General features: G+C 46.1%; 1 long non-coding RNA gene across 1 annotated transcript in view; it reads left to right on the forward strand.

Annotated features, from left to right (window-relative positions):
• The window catches only part of LOC141418478 (uncharacterized), a 252,157-nt gene that overhangs the window by 189,567 nt on the left and 38,383 nt on the right, over positions 1-24,207 (forward strand). Inside the window, exons 6-8 of the long non-coding RNA XR_012443119.1 lie at positions 21,907-22,022; positions 22,726-22,921; positions 23,911-24,140. This is a non-coding gene — a long non-coding RNA (uncharacterized lncRNA). The remainder of the gene's footprint in view (positions 1-21,906; positions 22,023-22,725; positions 22,922-23,910; positions 24,141-24,207) is intronic.

The following is a 24,207-nucleotide window of genomic DNA, read 5'->3' on the forward strand; positions in this document are numbered from 1 at the left end:
GGCGGAGATAGGAGGATGGGGGTCTGAGGCCAGACTGGAAAAAGTTGGTGTGAGACCTTATCTGAAGAACAAATAAAAAAGAAAAGGGCTGGAGATGTGGCTCAAGTGGTAGAGAGCTTGCCTTGCAAGTGAAAGGCCCTGAGTTCCATCTCTAGTACTGCCGAAAACTAAAAAAAGAAAAGGCAAAACCTCAATGGTAGAGCACACTGTACCTTAGGCTGTGTGATCTGATCTGCTGATCCTAGGCTCACATGGATAAAAAAAAAATAAGATTAAACCAAGCACAAGAGATGTGGTAAGTTGTGTTGCTGCCAGTGTAACATGACACTGTTTTACAGTAAATGTTTTTTAAGAGGTAGAAAGAACACACTCCACAGTAATAATAGGAGTATAATAAATCCATACACCGTACTTTGGTCTCTTAATTGTCATTATCAAGTGTCACGCACACACGTAACTCTGTGTGCTGCACTCTTACATGACTGGCAGCACAGGAGTTGTTTATACCAGCACCGTCACACGCATGTGAGCAATGTATTGCTTGCTGACATTATGGGGGCTACCATGTGGACTCTTTCAGCTCCAGTGTAGTCTGATGGGACAACTGTCATATGTGTGGTCCATCACTGAGACATCATACAATACATGACCATATCTGGATTGCTACTAAACTTGTTACAAACTAGATTGTAACCCAGACCGTCCAAACGTGGCTGCCTCTTCAGCATGGTGATCTGAGATTCCTTCAGAAATTGCTTACCAATGGATCTGCAGGTACCACCTGAGCCCCACTAGGACCAGAAATGCTAGGGATGGCTTCTGATCCCGTCTCTTGACTCTGTGACTCTGATTTCAGTATCCATCTGAGCTTCAGGAGCACTGGCTTTCCTATCCTGTCCCAGTATCCCATTACACATTTTCATCCCTGAAGCACCCGGTGGCTGCTCGGTGAGCGATCTGATCTGCAAGCACACACTATTTCATGCTGATAAGCCAACCTGACTCTCCGGCAGCCAACCCTGGCTTTAATCCTATCAATAAACCTGTCCTCTGGCCTCTGAGGATGCACTCTTTATCTTGCCTGCTAAGGCTGCAGCCAGCAGCTTTCCCCAGCATCCCACCACAACTCAGTTTTATTACAGTGTCCTGATCTCTTTGGGAGGAACAGACTTGAAGCTCGTGATTTCAATCCCAGGCCCTTGGCTGAGCGGATGGCTCATGCAGTATTGTTTTGGAGCCCTGGCAAAGCTCCCATGCTGTGGAAGCAGTGGGCCAAGCAGGGGTCAGCACTGGACTGGCCCTTTTACCTGTCAAGCATGGTTCAGGTGTTTGCAGTTTGCACCAATGAATGGGTGGTGTCATCCCACTTTTCAGATGAGGAAACTGAGGTCAGAGAGATTAGGAAAGGGTCGGGGCACTTAGTAAGATGCCAGATGGCAGGGTTTCAAGTCAGTTCTGGAAGAGTGCAGGGTCCAGCTTGGAGTGTGGATGCATTTAGGTCCTGGGCTGGGGGGAGACTGAAGTGGAGCTGGAATTAAACACAGGGTAAGTCAGGAGCTGGACTGACCACCAGCCATATACAGTGCTGGAAGGCAGGAGAAGGAACTCCAGGAATGGAGCATAGCAGCCCCTTCAAGGGGGCTGGGCAGGATGACTGGATCAGACCTATGGGGAATGGACTGTTGGCCAGGACAGGCTGAGTGGAGGAGCCGGGAGGAGCCCCGAGCCTATCCAGTCAGGGTGGAAATTTATAAGGGACTCTTGAGATGTTGCCTGTGGGAGCAAGGGAACAGAGTAGGGCATGCAAGCAGTGTGTCTGCAGGCTGACCCAGGCCACAATTTGTAACCAACTAGGCTTGCCACTTCATTTGATCACTCAACAAACATTATGGAGTTCCTTAGAGGTGCCAGGATTGCTGGGGTGCTGGAAAAAAGAGGCAGAAAAGGTCCTGTTATTTTGGAGTGTGCATAAGACTATAAAGACTATATTAATAATTGCTATAATCATAGCAGCCAACAGTCATTGAGAGCTAAAGTGCTAGGCACTGTTTTAATTACTTTACATATATTAATATATTCAATCTTAACAACTACCCTATGAGGCAAGCATGATTATTATTGCAATTTTACAACTGAAGACGCTTTTGTTGAGAAAAGTTTGCCACACATGTGCCTGAGGCCTCGTGGCTATAAGAGGCTCTGCTGGACGGGGCCATGGCTTTGCCTTCCATCTCTGTAATCTGGTTCCCTGGGCTTCTGTTGCCGTGTGGCCACTCGCCATTTTCCTCAACTTCTTTCAATAGCTTTGATAACTTGCAGTTTCCTTTACTATGTTTTGTGCTCTTAATTGTTCTCCCAGGCATTTCTTAAGCAGTCTGCTGTTAAAATGTAGAAGTCTTAATTGGCCTCGCTGGTGCGAAGGCAGCCACCTGCATTTTCTGGAGTACCATCTGTGTGCAAATCACCAAAGAATCACGTTGTTGTTACCCACTCTGGGCTTCGTTGCTGATTGCCCCCTGGCCCTGTGACCCTCATGAGACAGTGATTTGGCACCTATTAAATCACTCAGTTCAATGTGACACATTTTTCTTTCTTTTTATCTCCCAAGTGCCCAACACAGTGTGAGTAGCTAAGGATGAAAGGCACGGGACTGCCTCTGCAGAGGCTACTGTCTAGCTGTCAAGACAAGACATGCCTAAGATGAAATACTGAGGTATTCAGCAAGGTGTAATTAAGTGCTCAATTACGCAGCTGGATGGCCAATGATACACAGAGGAGGGAAATGGAACATGGATTTCTTTTTCTTTTAGGACAGCTTTCAGTACACATCCTCGTATCCTCTGCCTTCACAGATGTTATTTTTATGATATTGTTGAGCTCTATTCACAGCATGAATTTCTTGAAGGAAAGAGATGAGCTAGGGCTTTGAAAGACTTGGATAGGTGGAGGTAAAAAAGAAAGGTCATTCCAGGCAGAAGCCCAGCAAGGGGAGTGACATGGTCATTGGGATAGCCTAACCTCTAAGAACACGGAAGACACAGAGCCTCTGGGACATATGGATGGTGACAAGCCTTCAACGCCACTCCACCAATAACAACGGCTAGTGTTGAAGTGCTTGATATGTCCAAAACACCTTTCCATTTGGATTCTCAAAACCCACTGTAAAGTTTGCACTCTCTTCATTGTGCTTTGTAGAAATCGGGGCTCAGAATGCTCACATCACTGACCCAAGCAACAGTATAACAACACAGGTGGGATTTGAACCCAGGAAATCCAGCCTCAGCCTCCAAGCTCTGGACACCTATGTTATATCCTACCATCAATAATTTGTCTTCACTTTTCCAGAACAGGACAAAGGCTCAGGGTAATGATGCCTATATGGCATCTGCCTACAGCAGAACCCCCGCAAGTTGGTTTAAACAGAAAGGGATTTGTTGAATGCTTGGGGAGCACACAGACTCTCAAAGGCTGGAGACTAGGCATGCCAAGGACTCCACTACAGAGCTGGCCTTTGAAGACCATGTTCTCACTGTCCTTGGGTGTGGTCACCAAGTTCACCCACTGTTCTAATGTCCCCAAGTGCCACCTGCCTCCATGGCCAGAAGCATAGATTCTGCGTGATGCATGCTTCTTGCTGCTGTTTTTTGACTACACATGATTGCCAGAGAACTGGACACGCATGTTTTCTGGCTTGTCCCTTGGGGAGGCATAGAAAAGCGATTGTCAAGAAGTACCATGCAGCTAGAAAGCATGACAGCTTTCTGGAGCTGGCATCTCATCCGAGGTCAACCTGGCAACAGGGACCATGCTCAAAATGACATAACCATGACTTCTGAACAATGGTCTATGGTCTGAGGCTGGGCTGGCTGAAACAGACTCACCCTGGAAGTTTATTAGAAATGTAGAGTCCCAGGGTTCTCCTTCAGAGATTCTGACTCAGTGAGGTGGGCCGAGGCCTGGGAATCTGCATTTTCCCAAACCCTTCAGATGATCTTGATAGCCAGGTTTGCAAGATATTCTTATGACATTTTCTTAATTCCAGGGTGCTTGGTATATTAAAACTATAGTTCTCAACTAATAGCAATTTTTTCCCCTATCTGGAAACACTTGGCAATATCTATAGACATTTTTGGTTGTCACTTACAGGGGAGATTGTTAGCATTTAATAATAGATAGAGGCCAGGGATGCACCTAAGCATCCCACAGTGCCCTGGACAGACAGCCACATGCAGAACTAGCTGGCCCCATATCTCAGGAAACTGAAGGGTGAACAATCCTGTAAGGATGGGTGCTCATTTTTGCTGAGACCCTGTAGCATCCTTCTCTCCAGACATGTCCCAGGAAGGCAGAATGGCTGTAAGAGCTCTGCAGATGCTAGGACTTCTTTGAGTTTTGACTATTTAGAATGTGACCCCAAAGTTCCTATTGTCATTCCAGAGAGGGAAGTTTTCAGACAATGTTCCTGTGACCACAGGTCTGTTCTCTGGCTCTTAAATTTCACCTAGTCAGTGACTCAGACCTTGTTTAAAGCCTGGGAAGGAGCCACTGCTGGTGGAGCCCTCAGCTCTTTTGCCCTGAAGGTTCAGGAAGGTAGCACAGTATGGTGATATCAGACATCTTCCTTCAGAAGACGACCCAGGGTTGAAACCCGGATCTGCCACCCACTCTCAGGCAAGTTACTCAACCTCTCTAAGACTCAGTTTCCTCCTCTATAAGATGGGGACAGGGACAATGCTCACCTACCCAAGGCACGGCAAGGATGAAATGAAATAACTGCGTCTCAGTCAGCTCTTGTGTGTGATAACACTATGTAACAAACTCTCAGAATTTCAGTGGCATACCACAATAAACATCTATGTCCTTCCCCCAACACTGCAGGTTGGCTGTGGTTTGGCTGATCTGGATGGGGCTGTGGGGACTCAGGTCTGTTATACACATGTCTCATCCCCTGTGGACTGGCCACTACCCAAGACAAGTTCTTTAGAGGGTACAAGACAGGAGCAAAGAGGGAAAGCCCAAGCACACAGTGTCATGGGAAGCTCTTGCTCATCAGTCATTGCTTCTCTCTACTGCCCAAAGCAAGTCACATGGCCAAACCTCAAGTGGTAGGGCTGGGAAGTACACCTTGACCACAGTAAGGACAGAGGAACAGTAATCCTAACCTTTTCTTATGGGTTTTGCTGTCCTTAATGTTACAAGTCATTACATTCAACTAGACTCTGCTTTTGTTTTCTCCTAACCTTGAACTTGACTTCCTTGGTCTGCATCAGTCTCAGATCTGTTCTTTTGGTCCTCCCATTAACCTCAGTTTTTTCTTCTGTACCTACTTTCTTAGTTGTGCCACTCATCAGCTTGCCACCTGGTGCCACCTCACTGCTCACAGGAGTGCATACCAAAACCTTTTAAGTGGTAGGTGCACTTGACTTGAATTCACTCTGGCTTTGATTTATTGAAAGTTCCCCATTTGTTTCTTAATATCCTTTTGCTTATCTTACATCTTCCCATTCTTCCTAGGATGTGATCAACCAGGAAGCCTCTCTGGTTGGGTCACGGCTGCAGGGCTGTCAGCATACTAGTTTTCTTCCCCACTCAGATGGAAAACCCTTTATCTATAAACTCTTTTTCCATTAATTTATTTGGGCCCATGGTCAAGGGTCTGAAATTCCTGCATGGACAGAGCACTCAGCAGGTGCTCAATGTTTGTCAGTACTGAGAATTTCTAAAAATAATTGCTTCTATTTCTCATTGGTTGGAGAGAAAGAGGTCCTCCCCACCTTGGAGAAGCTGGGCAGCACTGTGGTTGAACACACAGGCCCTTGAGCAATGGTTCCTCATCTTTGTAATTGCTGGGGACATTTTGGAAGTATTGACACATGGGTCCCACACCTAAGGATGCAGATTTAATTGGTCTGGGGTGGCCCTGATGTCAGGGTTTTTAACAGCTTCTCATGTTCTCACGTGCAGTCAATGCTGGAAGACATCATCTTGGAGTGGGTTAAAATTCATCTTTAAATCTTGTCTTTGAATTTACCAACCATAGCTTGGTCAAACTGCTCAGCTTGTCAGAGCCTGATATCCTCACCTGTAAAATGAGGATAAAAACAAGCACTTCCCCAGGTTATGTAAAAGGGAACGAAATAACCGTGTAACAAGCATTCAAAGGCACCATTCCTTCCCTTTAAAAAGGAATTTTTGCTTTATTTATGAGCAGTAGGTTTGTTAATAAAAATTAAAGCAATAACAAAGTGGGGTAGGGACTACTCTGAGCCACTTTTCCTGGAGCTTTTGTGGTATTGCCTTTATTTTTGGTCCTTTTTATGATCTATGCATTTTTATTTTGCTTTTAAGCAAGGTTGAAATCATCATGACACACAATGTGTACCTTGCTGTTCTCTGTGGCTTCTGTCTGGTCACACTCACCTCTAAACCTGGTCCTTCTGGAAGTTTAGGGCTGTTGAAGAGACTGGTGCATGGTGAGGTGTGTAGTCTCCAGCACCATAATTCTGAATTCAGGATCTGCAGTTTACTCTATGTTCAACCTTTGTAGGGTTAGCTAACAGTCTGAGTCTGTTTCCTCATCTTTAAAAAGGAAACAATGTAGGGCTGGATAAGGTAGCTTATGCCACCCAGCTACTTGGAAGGCACAGGCAGGAGGATCATGGTTTGAGGCCAGCCTGGGCAAAAAGTCAATGAAACCCTAGTTCAAAGAACAAACTGGGTATGGTTGTTCGTGTCTGTAGTCCCAGCTTTGTGGGAGGAAGAGGTAGGAGAATTGTGGTCTGAGGTCAGCCTGGGCAAAAAAGCATGAAACTGTATCTGAAAAGTAGCTAAAGCAAAAAGGATTGTAGGCGTGGCTCAAGTGGTAGTGCACCTGTGTAGCAGGCATGGAACTCTAAGTTCAAAACCTCACTCTCACCAAAAAATATGAAACAATGTGATCTACTTTAAGGGATTATAGATTAACAACCCAATTATCCATCCAAAAATATTTATTGAGGGCTGGAGGCAAGGCTTAAGTGGTAGAGTGCCTGCTTAGCAACTGTGAAGCCCTGAGTTCAAACCCCAGTACCTGTTAATCAGTTACGGACTGTGTTGGCCTCTGGGAGTGTTCGTTTGCAAGGCAGAAGCTTCCCGCCTCTGTGGGATTTGCAGCCTGGCGGGTGAGATGCTGTGAGCTGCGACCTCGTTCCTGAGTGGTCCAAGCTCTGAGGGGACTCTGGAACTGCATTGCAGTGACACCTGATTTGCTCTGGGGGGTATTTAAAGGTAAATATAGTAGACTGAGCAGATGTGGAAATCTATTCTCACGGCTTCTCTTTAATCCCGGAGAAAGTCGGGTCAATTATAACAAGGACAAGAAGTCTGAGATGGGGAAATGAAGGGGACCTCCAAGTAGCAGGAGAAAAGGCGACTGGAAGCTCGAATGAAGAGAAGGAGCTGAGGCTGCGTGGGCCTAGGGGCTCCTGTGGGGTGGAGCTCTGGATTTAGACAGAACTTGTCCAGCAGGGAGACAGGGAGGGAAAACTCTCCACCTTCTGGCTTGGCTTGGGACATAGTGAGGTCAAGCCTCTGTCTGGGCTCAGGAGTGGCCATGAGTCCCCTGTGAGCTGTTAGAATCACTGGGGCTCCTGTGTGTGGGTTCAGAATCTGACATGGCTCCAGCGTGGGGTGTGGGCCCCCTGAGGGGAGGGGTTAGTGTGAAAGCTGGCCCCACGGACCATGGGGCACACCTTAGACCGTCAAATGGAGCACCGCTCAGCCCTAGGGGTCCTTGTGTACATCACACTCGGGGTCTTTGCACAGACTGCCGTTCCCTCTCCCAGGGATGCTGCCTGTTACAGGTGTCATCTCCTGACTGGCCTCACTAGACAGCACCTGGACTCCAAGGCCACTTCCTCCAGAGGTTCTCTGAGAAGAGATCAGTGTCCCCACTATGCTTTCCCGACTCTTTTTCTTTCATATTCCTCGCTCTGAGCACAACAGCGTAACTTTGATTCTTCGTCACACTGCTACCTTCCCTGTTCCATGGTTAGGTGTGAAAGTAGGAACTCCAGACATTCACGTCCTCTTAACTACATCCCGCTGTTCCTTGGAAAGAGCCCGGCGTAAAGTGCGCAGCGCAAAATGAATATGGTGAGTGAGTAAGTAGATGATGCGTCAGTCCTCAGTGAACTTGTCCTCTACCTTCACTTCCTATAGTCCCGACAGTCATGTTTTTAAAATTAATTAATGAACTTTTCCCTGATGGTTCATGTTACTGCAGGGTGAAGACGTGCACCCTACTAAGGCAGTGCTGGCCAAACTGTGTGTTCACCAGAAGCACCCAGAATTCTTGAGCACCTCCAACTCCATTTCTAGTTCATTAGGTTTGGACTTGGACCCAAGAATTTGCATTTCTAATACTTCCCCAGTGCTATGGTTTGGAAGTACAGTCTAGTTGTGTCTCCTCAAAGGCTCATGTGCTAAAGGCTTCGACCTCAAGGTGGTGCCATTGGGAGGTGGTGGAACTTTTTAGAGGCGGAGCCTTGTGGGAGGTCCTTACGTCATTGGGGGCATGAGATCTTTCAGTGAGACCCTCAGAGCTCTGGGATACTGTTGTTAGAAAAGGAGCCAGCCTGGCCTTTCCCATCCACTCTGCTTGGGTTTGGGACATAATCACTTCTTTGTTCCCATGTATGTTCCTGCCATTGCTGTCTGCTGGGGAATGAGGCAGCCATGAGGTCACCTTCATTGAACCTGTGCTGAACCATTTGAACTTGCAGTCTCCAAAACCAGCTAAATAAAGCTCTTTTCTGTGTAAGTGGCTTGTCTCAGGCATTTTGTGGCAGCAACACAAAGTTGATTGATCCATCAATGGCTAACGCCTGGGCCATGCTTTGAGGACCACTGCATGTTGCATCATTGCTTTGTTTATCTGGCTTTCAAGCTAGAGATATAAAATACACCACCACCAGCATGACTCTACCTTTAGGTCCTTAACACAATGGAGATAAGCGATTGGTGCCATCAAAAGCCTGATGATGCATAAGGGCTCTTCCTGAGCAAGGTGAGAGAGACAGCAGAAGGCTTCAGGGCTTGGGCTCTGGAAACAAATCTGCTTGTGGCCCAGCCTTGGCACCACCCTCTGAAGTGCCAGACTCTTAAAAACTATGTAACTGCTCACTCTCAGTTTCCTAATCTATAAAGTGGGGGTGAAGGTGGGGTCTGCCTCTCAGGGTTGTTGAGGGAGAAAGAAGACAGCATTTACAGTGTCCTTCCAACAGCGAGTACTCCTCAAATGTTCAGTTATTGTATGAGGAAGGTCAGGAATTCTTAATAATATAAGTGAGCCATCATTTCTAGGTTCTCACACATATTTTCTGTGTTAGCTTTCTGTTACTGTGACAAAAAAGCCAAGGAAAACAACTTAAAGGAAGAAAGGTTTATTTAGGTTCACAGTTTCACAGGTTTTACTACATGGTTGTCTGGTGGCTGGGAGCATGTGGTACAGCAAAGCCACCTCATGGTGACTGGGAAGGATGAGGAGTGGAGGGAGGGGCAAAGGATAAGACATAGTCCCCCAGTGACCCACTCCCCTAAGTTAGGTCCCACCTGTTTCCATCACCTCCCAATAGCCCATTAAATTATGAATCCATCACGGATGAATCCATTGATGAGCTCAGAGACCTCAGGATCCAATCACTTCCCGCAGCCCCCACCTCTCAGCATGGCTGCGTTGGGGACCAAGCCTTCAACACATGAGCCTTCAGGGACTTCCCATCCAAACCATAGCATTTTCCCCTTCAAGTCTCCAAACAATACTATGAAATAAGCATTAGCCCTATTTTATGGGGGAGGAAACTGAAGCACAGACAGATTCAGTAATTCTCCCAAGAATGCACAGGAACATCTATGGTTGGTACCTTATGCTCTATGTTCTGGCAATGCCAGCCCTCCTGGGGTCTCCAGGAAGTAGGTGCATTGGGGTGGAGGCTGACAGGCCAACCACAGCACAGAGCGGGGCCCTGTCCATCCTCACGTCCTGCTCAGTTTCCTTTTCTTCCCACGTGTGCACCCACTGCTCTGATGTTCTCCCAGCTGTCCTGGGGCTCCAGCTCTGTCCTCTTTCAGTCACTCTGAAGGGCAAGACTGACACAGAAAAATTTCAAAGGCACCTTAGTGAGGCTTGCTGTCCATCATGCTCAGACTGACAACACGGGCCCGACAGCAACCACGCTCCCCAGGAGGGCTGCGCCAGGCAGGACCAGAGGCTCCTAATTGCCTGAGATCCTGCTGCAAAGTAGAGTCACCAGCTCTGCATGACTCACAAAGGAACCAGGGCCCTGGCTTCTGTCCCAGGGAAGGACGTGGCTTTGGTCTTTGTTTTCCAAGTAGAGGCTGAGCAGAATGACAGTGTCCACCCAGAAATGACAGTTCTGACTGACAGGTTTTGAGATGGGCAAGGGTCCTGATCCTGGTTGGTATGCTTTTGAGGGCATGAGCATAAAAACTTCCCACAGAAACAGGCTGAGGAGCAGGTGGCTTGGATTTCACTTTGGGTTTGGCTGCTGCCTAGCTGTGTCTCCTTGGGTGAGTCACTTAGAAACTCTGGACTGTCAGGGATCCTCTGGAGAGTGGGGCCATTCTGTTCCACAGATGGGCAAACACTCTTCTTTGACTGGGGGGCTTTCAGGCATGAAAGAAGTAGGTAAGTACCTACCTCTAGGGTATGAGTTATGGGCTGTGGAAAGTTGCTAGAGTCTTATGTCTGTCTCACAAATCTTACCTTTTATAACACATTGTGAATTGCTTGGTGCCTCAGCTAACAATCCCCATGACTGCCGACTGTCCTTAAGGTGAAGTCCTTTGGCCACCAGGCTGTCGTCTCAGTTGAGTTCACCAGGAAGTAGATCCCTGAGGTCATGGGTGTGAGAATGGTCTTTACTTTGGGAAGTGGTTCAGGAAATGTGGAAATGGAACAGGGAAGGAAAAGAAGTAATCACAGGTTACTATTAAGTCAGGGTTATGGCTTGAATATGAGGTGTCCCCCCCAGCCTCGTTGTTGAAGGCTGAGTCCCTGGCTGGGTGCTGTTTTGGACACTTTAGGAGGTAGGGCCTCGCTGGAGGAAGTGGGCCACTGTAGGGTGGGTCCTTTGAGGCTGTATCTTGTCTTAGGCCTCTCAACTTTCTGTTGTCCGTGGGGTGATAGCCTCTGCCACATGTTCCTGCTGCCATGATGTTCTGTCCAAAATCAGTGGAGCCGAGGACTATGGAATGAGACCTCTGAAACTGTGAGCGAAAATAAATGCATGTTGTTTTCCTCAGATATTTGTTGCAGTAGAAAAAGTGACTCACACAGCCAGTGACCACGGGGGGTGGGGGCAGGCGGGTAAATGGAGCTTAATCCTGCTGAGCCACTCAGAGGAATGTGCAGAACTCACACCTCAGCATTCCCTCCGCCAGGGCAGGGAGCTGGGGTTTAGCCTCCTACCACTCTGTGGTTGATACGGTCTGGGCCACATATACACAGCCTATGGCACACACAATTCATGACACATTCACATCCACACAACCCCTACCCATGCACACAACTCCCCCACAAAACCTAAAACTCATCCCCAACACAGTTTGCAGACCACAACCCACAATCCAGACAATTTCCAGTAACCTTTAATCACCTCCATAACTCAGGAAATGCACCAAGTCTTATATACAGGCAATCTAGTACACTCATAGCCCACACCACACACAACCCACAACACACACACTCCTCCACAACTCACAACACACGCACAAATAATCCCAAATACCTCTCACATAACCTCAAACACATGAGCACATACAATCCACAGCCACACAGCACACACAGCCTATGACACACACACATCACACTGGATTTCTTTGAGTGTGTGTTTTAAAGGGTATATATATATTTGGTGGGACCGGGGTTTGAACTCAGGACTTCATGCTTGCAAAGCAGGCACTCTACTGCTGGAGCCACACCTCCAGTCCACTTTGCTCTGGTTATTTTGGCGATGGGGGTCTCGTGAACTGTTTGCTGGAGCTGGCTTTGAGGTTCAATCATTCAGATCTCAGCCTTACAAGAGGCTAGGATGACAGGCGTGAGCCACTGGCACCTAGCTGAAGGGTACTTTTCAGTCATTGGAACTCTGTGGCAAGACATTCTTTTTATTTTTTGAAAGGTCCTTGTGTGTATTTGATTTTTTAAAATTTTATCTTATTTTTGAATTAGCCTACATTAATAATAAGTATCCTTTCCTTCTCCTCCCTGATCCCCCACCACCGACAGCCCCCATCTTACATTCATGTCCCATTTTTATCATTGCCATCCTCATCATCGTTTTAAATCTGGGTTCCACAAATGAATAAGCACATGCCATGTTGGCTTTTTGAGATTGGCTCATTTTGCTTAACATGATTTTTTTTTTTTTAGTTCATCAAACATCAAAGCTCTTTCTTAATTCCCAGATGTAGAATGGCTCAATTTCACCATTTTTTAACCAACAACAATCAGATAGAAAATAAGACAGCTCTTGACTTGCAAAAGTTTGCCTTAAGATTTTTCAGCATTACGATGGTGCGGAAGCAATGTACATACAGTAGAAACCGTATTTTGAACTTTGATCGTTTCCCAGACTAGCGATCTTGGGGAGGATCCTCTCTCTCAGTGCTGGGCAGTGGACATGTGGACAGTCATCCACGTGATCCAAAAGGGAACCAACGGATCCTCTAGGTGTGCTGTGTGGCTCAGCTGGGGTGGGTGTGCAGGAGGTGGGGTGATGAAATGCATTTTTGACATCGTGATCTTTTCAGTTTATGATGGGTTTATCTGGACATAACCCAGACTCTGTGTGATCATTCCATAGGATTTCAGTGAGAGTACTCACAATATAAACCACCTACCAATAGGTAATTGATGTGTGTGACATATTGGAATCTATTTATAAAAGGTACTGAATGTTTTAAAACACTACAGGATGTGTTTTAGAAGGAGATGCTCAGGAATCTGAAGCCAGTTTCTGCTAGAGTAATCTATAAATTTAACACATTTTTATGTGACAAAAATGATTCTATGTTTGTTCTCTGTAAATAAATACATGCAATGCAGAGCTCCATGGATGAATTCTCTGCCTACATTTCAATCCATTTTTATTTCTATAACAGTTATTTTTTATACAATAGTACCTAAATAGCACTTATTTTTTTTAAATCATGGAAAATAGAGAGGAAGGGAGTGGGCATATGGGTGGCCATGCTGAGTTCCCACTAGCTTTGTGATTTGAGCCCAGTGGGTGTCCTGGAGGGGCTGGTACCATTTCTCATGTTATTACTGTAGAATTGCTAGAACTGGTCCATCACTCTCATAGGCTGATGTAGGCTGTGATGGACTTTAAGTGAGCATTGTTCACACAGGGAGAGTCCTCTCATGTCTGGTCACCTGGCCCAGCTCCATTTCCCCATAAGTTTACCCAAAAGGGGTTCCTAGGAAAATATTGTTCATCTCTGGGTCTGGTCCTTGGGAAGGAGATGTTGGTTCTGGGACTTTGAGGCAGTGGGATGGGTGATGACATTGGTGGGCTTTGTGTTGGTCCCTATATCTCTTCCTGGGGACATTCTTGGGTCTCATGATATAAGAAAAGTACATAGGGTGAAGTCACCAAGGTTCATGATTGTTAAGTGATGTGTGCTTTCAGAGAAGGAAAGATTCCTTGATATTCTACTTAGAAACTCCTGTAGCTGCTCAGAATCGAAAGAGTCACAGGATTGCAGGTTTGATTATGCCCTAAGATGTGTGCACCACTTCTTTCCATCCTTCCAGGATGACTACTGCTATAGTTTGGATGTTGAATGTCCCTTGAAGGTCCACCTGTTAAAGTCTTGGTCCCCAGGGTGGCACTATTTAGAGGTACTGTGGACCATTACGAGGGGGGCTTTATTGGAGGTCATTAGGTTATTGAGGCCATGCCTCCCAAGGGGATTGGGGGCCCCAGCCCCTTCCTCACTGTCTTTTGCTTCATGGCCATAAGGTAAGTAGTTCCTGCCATCGTCATCTGCACCCCCATCAATGACTCTGCCCATCCCAGGACTGAAGTCTCCAAAACTGTGAGCTAAAGCAAATCATTTCCTCCATGAGTTAATTATCTCAAGTATTTTATCATAGTAATGGGAAGTTGGCTGGCACAAGCATGTTCTTCAGTGACTGAAGCATGGTGCCGAGCCACTTGTCATTATGATTCATTTACTCACTTACTGTCCCCATTAGAATTTAAGCCCTACATAGGGAAGGACCTTGTCTATCTTATTTCCTGTTGAGTCATCATTGGCTTTAATAGTGCCTGGCACATGGTCACCTCCCAATGGATATTTAGTGAGTGAATAGAGATGAAAAAAAAAGGTGACTAGCACCCAGAAACCTGAAGTTCAGTGGGAATAAAAGGAAATATGAATCATTAAAGCATGAGATAATGGTTGTCTGGTGATAGTGTGCATACCAGAAAGCAGCACGGGACAAGGCACTAGCCCTGTGACGGTTGAGGGAGGGCTGGGCTCTATTTTATTCTTAAAGTGTGAGTGAATGTTTGGAGGGAAGGACATTCCTGAAAGAGGGTTATGGACTGAATTGTGTGTCCACCATTGTACACTATTATTTTGTTGAAGTCTTTACCCTAGGATCTCCCTATGGGACTCTCTTTGGAGACAGGGTCCCAAGGGAGCTCTGAGATCATTGTAGTGGGCCCTAACCCTATATAACTGGTATCCTTTTAAGAAGAGGAGTTAGGCCGCAGATATACACACACAGGGAAGACCAGCTGAAGACACAGCTGGTCAAGGATAGAGGCTGCAGAAGTAACACTCCTACTGTTATACTGATTTTGACTCCCGTGTTCAGAAGAGTGAGAAATGAATATCTGCTGTTTAAGCCCCTGGGTCAGAAGTAATACTTCCAACAGCCTGAGCAAACTCAGGAGGGTGGGAGGGAGCATGGGTTCTTTGGGAACTCTTAGTCCTTTGGTGTAACTATTGGGAAATAATTTAGGAAGAGGGCTCGTTGGTAGAGAAAGAAGCAAGGGCAGGGGTTTCCAAGCTCATATGTCTCCATGAGTGAAGCAGTCCAGTGTAGGACAATTGGGAGGCGTGGAGTCTGTGGTGAACTGTAAGCTTGGGCTCTGTCTATGGCAGGCAGGTGCTCATGGATTCTGGTTGGACATTGCCATGTGGAGTTGGGGACCAAGTGTTATCAGAATTCCCTGTTTTTCAAGATAATTCAGAAATGGGAATATTTATGTAGACTTGACTTTTAAAAGTTGGCAACTAGTCTGACATTTAATTTTTGGCAATACTGAGGGTCGAACTTGGGGCCTCACATTTGCTGGGTGAACACTCTACCACATGAGCCACACCCCCAGTTCTTTTTGCTTTTGGTTTGTTTTTCAGATAAGATCTTAAAGCATTTTTGCCTGGCCCTCAATCCTCCTATCTTTGCTTCCCAAAGTAACTGGGATTACAGGTAGGAACTACTACATCCAGCCCCTAATTTGATATTCAGACCCTGTATGGACCATAAAAGAACTAGGTACTAGATGAAGCCTGGACCTGCCAATCTGTGATCCTTGAACTAGCTGAGGGCTGACGTGTAAAGGATGTGACCCATTTGGCAAGAAATTAGAAACTCCAACTTGCCACGGGAACAGTGGTAAATTTTGAAGGAAATGAGTGCTATGAGCTTACAGTGGTGTTGGTGTAGGGCAGGGCTCCACAGACATTTTTTTAAAGGGCCAGCTAGTATTTTCGACTTTCTCAGCCATACCATCTCTGTTGCAGCTGGTCAACTCTGGCATTATAGCATAAAAATAGCCACAGACAATATGTAAACAGGTCTTCATGGCTGCCTTCCAGTCGACTTTTATGTGCAAAAACACACAGTGAGCCAGACTTGGCCTTTGGGATGTAGTTTGCTGATCCTTGGATGAGAGGGGTATGGACTGGGCATGGTGGCTCAAGCCTATAATCCTAGCTACTTGAGAGGCAGAGATCTGGAAGATAGCAGTTCAAGGCCAAGGCAGCCAGAGAGGAAAAGTTCTTGAGACCCCATCTCAACCAATGGCTGGATTCACTGGCATGTGTGTGTCATCCTGGCTGCATGGGGAAGCACAATTAGAAGCATCACAGTCCACTCTGGTCAACACATAAAGCAAGACTGTCTCTTAAAATAACCCACGCACAAAGGGCTGAGGGTTGTGGCTCAAGTGGTAGAGCACCTGCCTAGCAAGCGTAAGGCCCTGAGTTCAAATCCCAATACCAAAAAAACGTTATAATAAAAAAAAAAAGTGAATGAGGGCAATGGCAATGACCAGCAGGGGACTGCAAGAGCGAGTTAGCAGGTGACATTTTTGTGACTGAGGGAGAGGCGGGAAAGAACCCTTGATAATAGTAGGTTTCCGGTTGAGTGATGGGGTCAGTTTGAATCCCATGAGTGTCCACACGCTTCCAAGCTAACCAATTCCATGTTGGGACAACCTTTTTGAGTGCTTTTCCCCAGGGATCTGGACCTATTAGAAACTCCTTAGATCTCAATTGTTGTCAGAATCACCTTGCCCTGCTTCTGTGGCTGAAATTGAAACCTTCATTCTGTTCAGAGCCAAAGCTGTAAGAAAGTTTCCTGTCTGTTGCTTTTAAGTTATGAGAATTTCTGACACCTCATCTTAGTATAGAAAAATGGATCTTCAAGCAATTACAGGAACAGGAGGCTACAGGACTCAGAGGATGCTAGGACCTGGGATGTCAGTTCTAAATCTCCGTCCATAAGTCCTCACTTCCCAGAGCAGAGCAGCACGAAAAACATTGGCCACATTGTACTCTGAGCACAGGTGGTACAGCCAGGCCTGAAGGATGCCTATAAGGCTCCAGTTCGTGCCTGCAAAGGCAAGAGCCCACTTTGATGCGCTCCAGGTGGCTACCAGGGCCACATAGGGCAGTAGGGGATGCTGGACTCTCTCTCTCTCTTTTGTCTGCCAGAGCCCATGCCTGCCTCTCAAAAGCAAGAGTGCTGAGGAGGGTGAACACTGGAACCTGTTGCAGAGTTAATGAATTCTGCTCATAGGTTTGCAGTGTCTGCTGCAGCCTCTGCTGAGAAGTGTGTGCAGAATGTTCCCTAGTCACTTAGCAGGGACAAGAGGAAAGGATCTATTGCCTGGAGTGAAGAGGGCTGGGCTGGCTGTGACTGTGAAGAAAATGGTGTGGCAGGAATTTGAGAGAGAAACCCTAGAGGATGGGAAGATATGGATTGGTCTGAGTTTATCTTGAGACCCACCAGGCCTGGCCCGATAGCTAAGGGTGAGTGAGATGATAAAAATCCAAGACTGGATGTTCTAGTGCTTTCCTGTGATTCCCAGCTACTCAGGAGGCAGAGACAAAAGGAACATGGTTAGGGGCCAGTGTAGGCAAAAACTGGAGACTCTATCTGAAAAACAAACTAAAAGCAAAAGGAATGGGGGTGTGGCTCAAGTGGCAGAGCACTTGCCTAGTGAGCATAAAGTCCTGAGTTTAATCTCCAGTACTAAGAAAAAAAATCCAGGAGGCCAAAGATGATCAAGAGAGCAGAAGGAAGGCTACCCATCCATTGGGCATTATGGCTGGAATCAGGCTCATTCACATATATTTACCCTAAAGCCAGCTATGGTGGTCATACGTTGACACATAAATCAATTTATGTTGCTGATTTATCACATCACTGGGCTAAGGGGTACCCAGAGAGCTGGGAAGACATTGTGTCTGGGTATGTCTCTGAGGGTGTGTTCAAAAGAGATTGGCACTTGAATCAGTAGACTGAGTAAGGAAGATCCATCCTCACCAGGGTAGAGAGATGTCATCCAATCACTTATGGGCCTGCATAGAACAAAAAGGCAGAGAAAGGGCAAACTCACTCTCTTCTTGAGCTGGGACATCCATCTTCTCCTGACATTGGTGCCTCTGTTTCTTGGGCCTTTGGGCTTGAACTGAATGATACCACTGGCTTTCCTATGGCAGGTCATGGAAGACTTTTTGGCCACCATGATTGGTGTAAGAGCTAATTCCTATAATAAATCTCCCTTCCTTTGTCTGTCTGTCTGTCTGTCTTTCTATCTATCTATCTATCTACCTACCTACCTACCTATTTATCCTGTTGGTTCTATTTCTTTGGTGATCTCTATTACTCTGGAATACACCAGATGTTATTAGGGCTATAATTTAGTTAACATTGCTTCATTTTCACTTCTATCTAACTTTCTCACTTAAGGACACATTTGCAGCTGTGGATGGATTGGAAAAATCCCAATCAAGGTCTGGAACCTTCATAATCCCCAGTTATCTTTGTGGCTAAGTGGATTATTGTTGAGAGAGGTAGTGTTTTTAAGGGGTAGGTCTTGGGTATTGTGGCTGATATTAGAGACTCAGGATTCTTTCTAGGGAAACTATGGTATCTTCTCTCCTGCCCTACCACATGGGCTTGGTCTGGCCTCAGGGAGAAGGGAGGTTCTCTATGTAATCCAAAGGGGACATGTGACGTTGGAGGCACAAGTGGGCCTGTGATGGGGCCACCGTGAAAAAGCATGGCATCCTCTCCTGCAGTGGAGCTACCCGGAAGGGTCACATCATCTCCCCCCAGGTTTCACTGGATAGGGCCATTATGTAAGAGATGACATTCTTTCTCTTCTTTGGAAGCCTAAGCACTCACATTGCTTTCCCTTTGCACACAGCATCCCTGTGGGTTGAGCTGTGGCTGTGTGGCAGAGCCATTGGCACTGTAAGGGACATGTTACTCATGGTCTTCTTGGAACCAGTCACTGGCTTGCCAGAGGGACAGGACATCCATACACCAAGATAGAGGATTGGAACAGAGCTCATGGCCAACTATGGGGCTAGAGAAACTTTTGTGGGGGAGGGGTGCTGTTGGTTGGGACTTGCAGTTGATGGAGTCTGTATTGATAGATAAAGGATCACTAGCTGGGAAGTTAGGGGCAAAATGTAAGCAAGGTCACAGTAGGTAAGCCAGTGAGGAAACTGGCCCTGTGGATGTCCAAGTGTCCTGTTAAACAGAGCAGGGGGAGCAACTCACTGGCTTTTTCTCTCTGAGCTTGCTTGGTCCCTCATCATTTTGTCACTTCTTCCCCAAAGGAAAGGAGTATGTATACTTTCCTGCTCCTTGACTTTGGGTTTGGCAGTGGGGACTGCTTTAACCAGCAGAATAAGGTGAGAGTTATAGTGTTCTAGTTCTGAACCTAAGTCTTAGGAGACCTCCCACGCTTCTTCTACCTGTTCTCTTGGGTCTCTGCCATCACCAGGGGAAGCGTGTACCTGGGCTGGTCTTACAGAGCTAGAAGAGCATGTGACACTCATAGAGTCAAGCCAGCCACTCCAGCCAAGACCTTGGTGGAACCAGCCAGGCCAGCTGAGCCTACATCAGCTCAACTACAGAAGCAAGAGTGACATAAATTCTTATTGTTGCATGCCATGGGGACTTTGTGGTTGTTACCCAGCAGTAATCAGGAATGTAGCCACAGCTCACTGAGAGAGGAGTGAAGGAATTCACTGACATCACTGACTTCTGAGGATGCATTTGCTTCTACATCTGGGTGCACAAGTTTGGCGATATTTACATTAGTTTCTTTCTCCTTCTCATCAGAGCTTCCCCAGAGAGATTAAGTGATTTCCAAAAGGCCACACAAGTTAGCAGAGGAGTCAAGGTTGAGAGAGGACACCCATCAGCTCCAGGGCCTTTTGGCATTCTGTAGTTTTCTTGTTTCTGATATTCATGCAGAGCATGGTTTCAGGGCTAGAAAAACTTTTCCTCTGAGGTTGGCGAGGGCTCGAGGCTTCAAGAGACAAAGACACTGAGCTATTATCCAGATGGATGTGGTCATTTGCCACAACATTTAGCAACCTCTCCATCAAATAAATGACCGGAGAGCCTCCTGACACTTCCAGTATTAAAGAAAGAGAAGCCATATTCTTTAGCTTTACAAGGGTGTCTGAACCAGACCTAGTAAAGGGATTGGTGTGAGTTGTAGCCGAACTGGTGGTGTTTTCTGGCACCTTTGGGTCTTCTATGATTTGTCTCCTCTGAATTAATACTGAAATTTAATTGTCATTGTAAGGTATTAAGAGGGTGGAAATTTAATCTGGCCATGGTATCTAGAGGGAATGCTTCTGGGAGGTGATTAGGATTAGAAAAAGTCAACATGGTAGAGCCCCATGGTTGAATCTTGGTGGCTTCATAAGAGAGAGAAGGGGACCAGAAGAGACACATATAACCATGTAATACTCCATGCCTCATTAGGATTCTGCCAGCAAGAAGGCCACTAACAGATACAGCCCTAGAACTTGCCCCTCCTGAGCTGTGAGCCAAAATAACCCTCTTTTCTTTATAAAGTAGCTTGCCTTAGGTATTTTGTTATAGTAATTAAAATGGTTGAACACATGGTGGTTTTGTAGGATAAAAGGAAAAGGACAGCCAAATACGTAGCTTCTGGCTATGTAACTCACCCAGTTTGATCCTTAGTTTCCTCATCTGCAGATGAGCATCTGTGTGATTCTGTGATTCTATCACCCAATGGAGGGCAAAGGTGGCAAGGATCTGGAGATAAAGTAACAGGTTGGGTATTAAGGTCAGGGCTTCTGTCATTTCCCATCCTTATTCCATCATTGTGGTCTCCCTTCCAGGATTCTATAAATCTGGCCAGTTTTCCTCAAGGACCATGTCAACCGGTCTTCATTTCACCCATGGAGCCTAAGTTCAGGGTTGTCTCTCTTGACTTCTCCCTGTTCCAATCCCTTCCTCCATTCAGATGGCTTTAACTTGGTGGCTCACGACCCCAGGTGCTGGTTAAGTCCCATGGGGAGCCTCTAGCTGAAACTTTTCTGTTCTGTATCTAAGTTTCTTATTCCCCACACAGTCACTCCTAAAACATTCAAAACAACTCCAACATTGTCCATCCCCCAGCCAATAATAATTCCTCATTCTTTATCTCTCTGGTTCCTGGTTCTTGATCCCTTGTCACTGTCAAATTCCTTGAAATAGCTGCTCACACAGCCCTTCCCCCCATTTCCTCTTACTCTACTGTAACGACAAGGGTTTTGGATCAGTTCTCTGAACACTAGTCACTTCCCTGCCTCGGGGGATTGGGCATGCTGTCCTCATTATTAGAGCATCTTCTGCCCCAGGTGGCATCTGCTTCATCCCGTCCCATCTTTAAGGTTCCAGTTCAAGCTTTGCTCTTCGGAGAGCTCTTCCTTTACTCCCCAAATCAAAATTAGATCCCCAGAGACTTTCTCTCTCTTCGAGCACACTGCTCCTTTTTCTTCCAATTTCCATGGCAATCTGAAATTATATATGAGAGAGTGTACTCATCAGAAGTAAAATGAGTTAAAATAGGAGGGGATTGTCTTAGATTAATAAGGTGACTATGTAGGCTGTAAATAGAGTGGCCTTGTTCAGTCATTGATTGTATAGGATCTGGACAGGTTGGGTTCAAATGCAATCTATCTATCTATCTATCTATCTATCTATCTATCTATCTATCTATCTATCACTCTTTTGTGTATCAATTTTTAATCTGTAAATTCAGGGAGATAATATTGCCAATTGCTACAGTTATTTTCAAGCTTAATAAATTAGTATAGATAAAGTGCTTTGAATAGCACCTGTCACTTATCAAGTGTTTGTGTGTATAATTTGTGAAGCAAATTATAAGCGGGAGAGGTTGTAAGTGCTAGGGAACATTTTGTATGCATTTATTTAATTCCACGCAGCATGCATTGAATTTGTGTATCTAGGTCATCACAACTAGATCAGTAAGATGAAGTCTTCGTCAGAGAGATGCTTTTTGCCTGAGTGTGATAAAGATGGCTGTCTTTGCTTCTTGTCAGATTACCAAAAGAAGCTGGCCATCCAGAGAGAGCAGGATATGAAGTCAGCATCTTGGGACAGTGAACAGAGATGGTGATGATGTCCTGACCACAAACAAGAAATGCTGGGCTTGGAGGTACAGGGATCTCCATGGAATTACAGACAGCAGAAGGGCATCCAGGAAGGTAGAAGGGCAGAGTCAAAGGCCCTAAGGCAGGAGTGGTCAAGGATCTGAAAGGCCAGCACACCTGGAGCAGGAGAGGGGGATAGGGAGATGAGCTGGGGCAGGAGAGGGGGATAGGGAGATGAGCTGGGGCAGGAAAGACCACAACTATGACATCCTGGGCTAGCAAGTGACAGCCACTCTATTAATGACACTTTAAATAACTTTGCAGTTTAAATCTGAGAGTGGAAAGGGATTATTTTGTGCAAGATAACTATGTACAAGCAAATGCCATCAGGCTCATTATTGCTTGTCATTATTCAGTGGTAAATTGCTGGTGTGGCTGCATTTTGCCTTATGGTGGAATTATGCTTTAGAATTGAATATGGTAAGGAGTTGAGTTTTCATCTGGCACTGTAATCACGTCATATGAAATGTGCATGATACCATGTGCTGAAGGGCATACACATTAAGGTGGTGTGAGAGTGTGTGTGTGTGTGTGTGTGTGTGTGTGAGTGGGGGTGGAGAGGAAGGGGGGAGGAGGAAAGAGAGCAAGGAAGGGGGAGATGGAAATGGAGATGGAGGTGGCTAGGCCAGTGTTGGTGAGGGGCAGTGTTGGAAAGTCTGACGCTGGGGAGCTGAAGAAAGTGGAACTAATTGCCCATCTCCATCCCAGAAGCTTAGAAAGCCCTTGAATCTCAAGTGATGAAGTGAGAAAACGTGGAAGGCCTGAAGGACTCTCATCCATCCTCGCTATTCAATGTGTTATTCACACACTGGCAGGAGCAGCACGGCCTGGACACTTGTTGAAAATGCAGAATCCCAGTTCCCACCTGGACCTGCTGAACCAAAAGCTGCATTTAACAAGATCTGTAGGTGATCTGTGTATATGCAAATGTTGGGGAGACCTGTCTGCCATGGCCGTCGCAAGCTGGACTGCATGCACACTGTCTGTGCTGTTAAGGCTGGCCCACAGTGGTCAGCATGGCATGGACTTTTGAAGCTGTGTAGGCTGGGATTTCAATCCTGGCTCTCTTATTTGCAGTGGGAGAGGCCCTTGTTCTCAGCTTTCCCACACATGCAATGGAAATAATACATACTAGCATGCAGTGTTTTTCTTTCTTTTTCTCTTTTTGTTTGAATTTTGAGACAGGGTCTCACTGTGTAACCCAAGCTGATCTTAAATTCATCATCCTCCTGCCTCTTCAGGAGGATACCCAGGCATGCATCACCATACCTGGGTAGCATGTAGTTTTGCTGTAAAAACCCAGTAAGAAAATGTAACTAAAACATCTGGCAGAACATGAGGTTCAGTAAGTGACAATTCTATTGTTTTTGTCCCAAGATGGATAGCTGAGTAGGTTTTATAAGGCAGCTCAATGACAAAGAAAGTAACTAACCTTGATGGAGCACCTTCTTCCTGCTGGACACTCTATGATCAGTTTGGTCCCTAAAGGGATTTGAGTCAGAAGCCACATTGTTGGGACAATTTGTGGGCCATTGGTATAACCTCTCTATGCTTCTGTCTCCTCATGTGACCTAGAGATAATAACGCTGACCATTGCTTTGTCAGATGTGCGTGAGCAGCACACGCATGTTCAGTGCTTAATGAAGAGTCAGGTATGCAATGAGCACTGAATAAACCTTAGCTATTATGAACACATTTGTATAATCCTCTCTGTAACCCTCTGGAGGAGAGCGTCATTACTTCTATCCTATGACTGAAGAACTGGGAGGCTAAAGAAGCTGCCCGGGGCCCTGTGGTTAGCAAATGGTAGAGGCAGGATTTGGACCCACATCTTTTGGCCCCAGAGATCACACACCTCATTGACTCATAGATCTGTTCTTCTGTTGTTCACAGGTAGACAGAGTAACGCTATGGCCAGACCAGCTGTTCTCAGAGTTGTTCTCAATTTCCTTCCTTCTGATATTTAAGAGCAAAACCAAATGGAATGGGAAGAAATCAAAGTGCCAGCCCCAGGAAGGAGCGAGGCAAATTCTCCAAGCACTTGTGCTGATATTTAATGCATCGCTTTGAAACGCCATGCCCATTACCTGTCAAGAGCAATTTGGAGACATGTGCTCAAGGAGGTGAGTGTGGGCTGCTCCCCGACACTGTATCTTCTATTATGTATAAGGTGGCAGCCTCAACCTGGGC

Source organism: Castor canadensis, chromosome 17 (genome assembly GCF_047511655.1).
Source record: "Castor canadensis chromosome 17, mCasCan1.hap1v2, whole genome shotgun sequence".
NCBI lineage: Eukaryota > Metazoa > Chordata > Mammalia > Rodentia > Castoridae > Castor > Castor canadensis.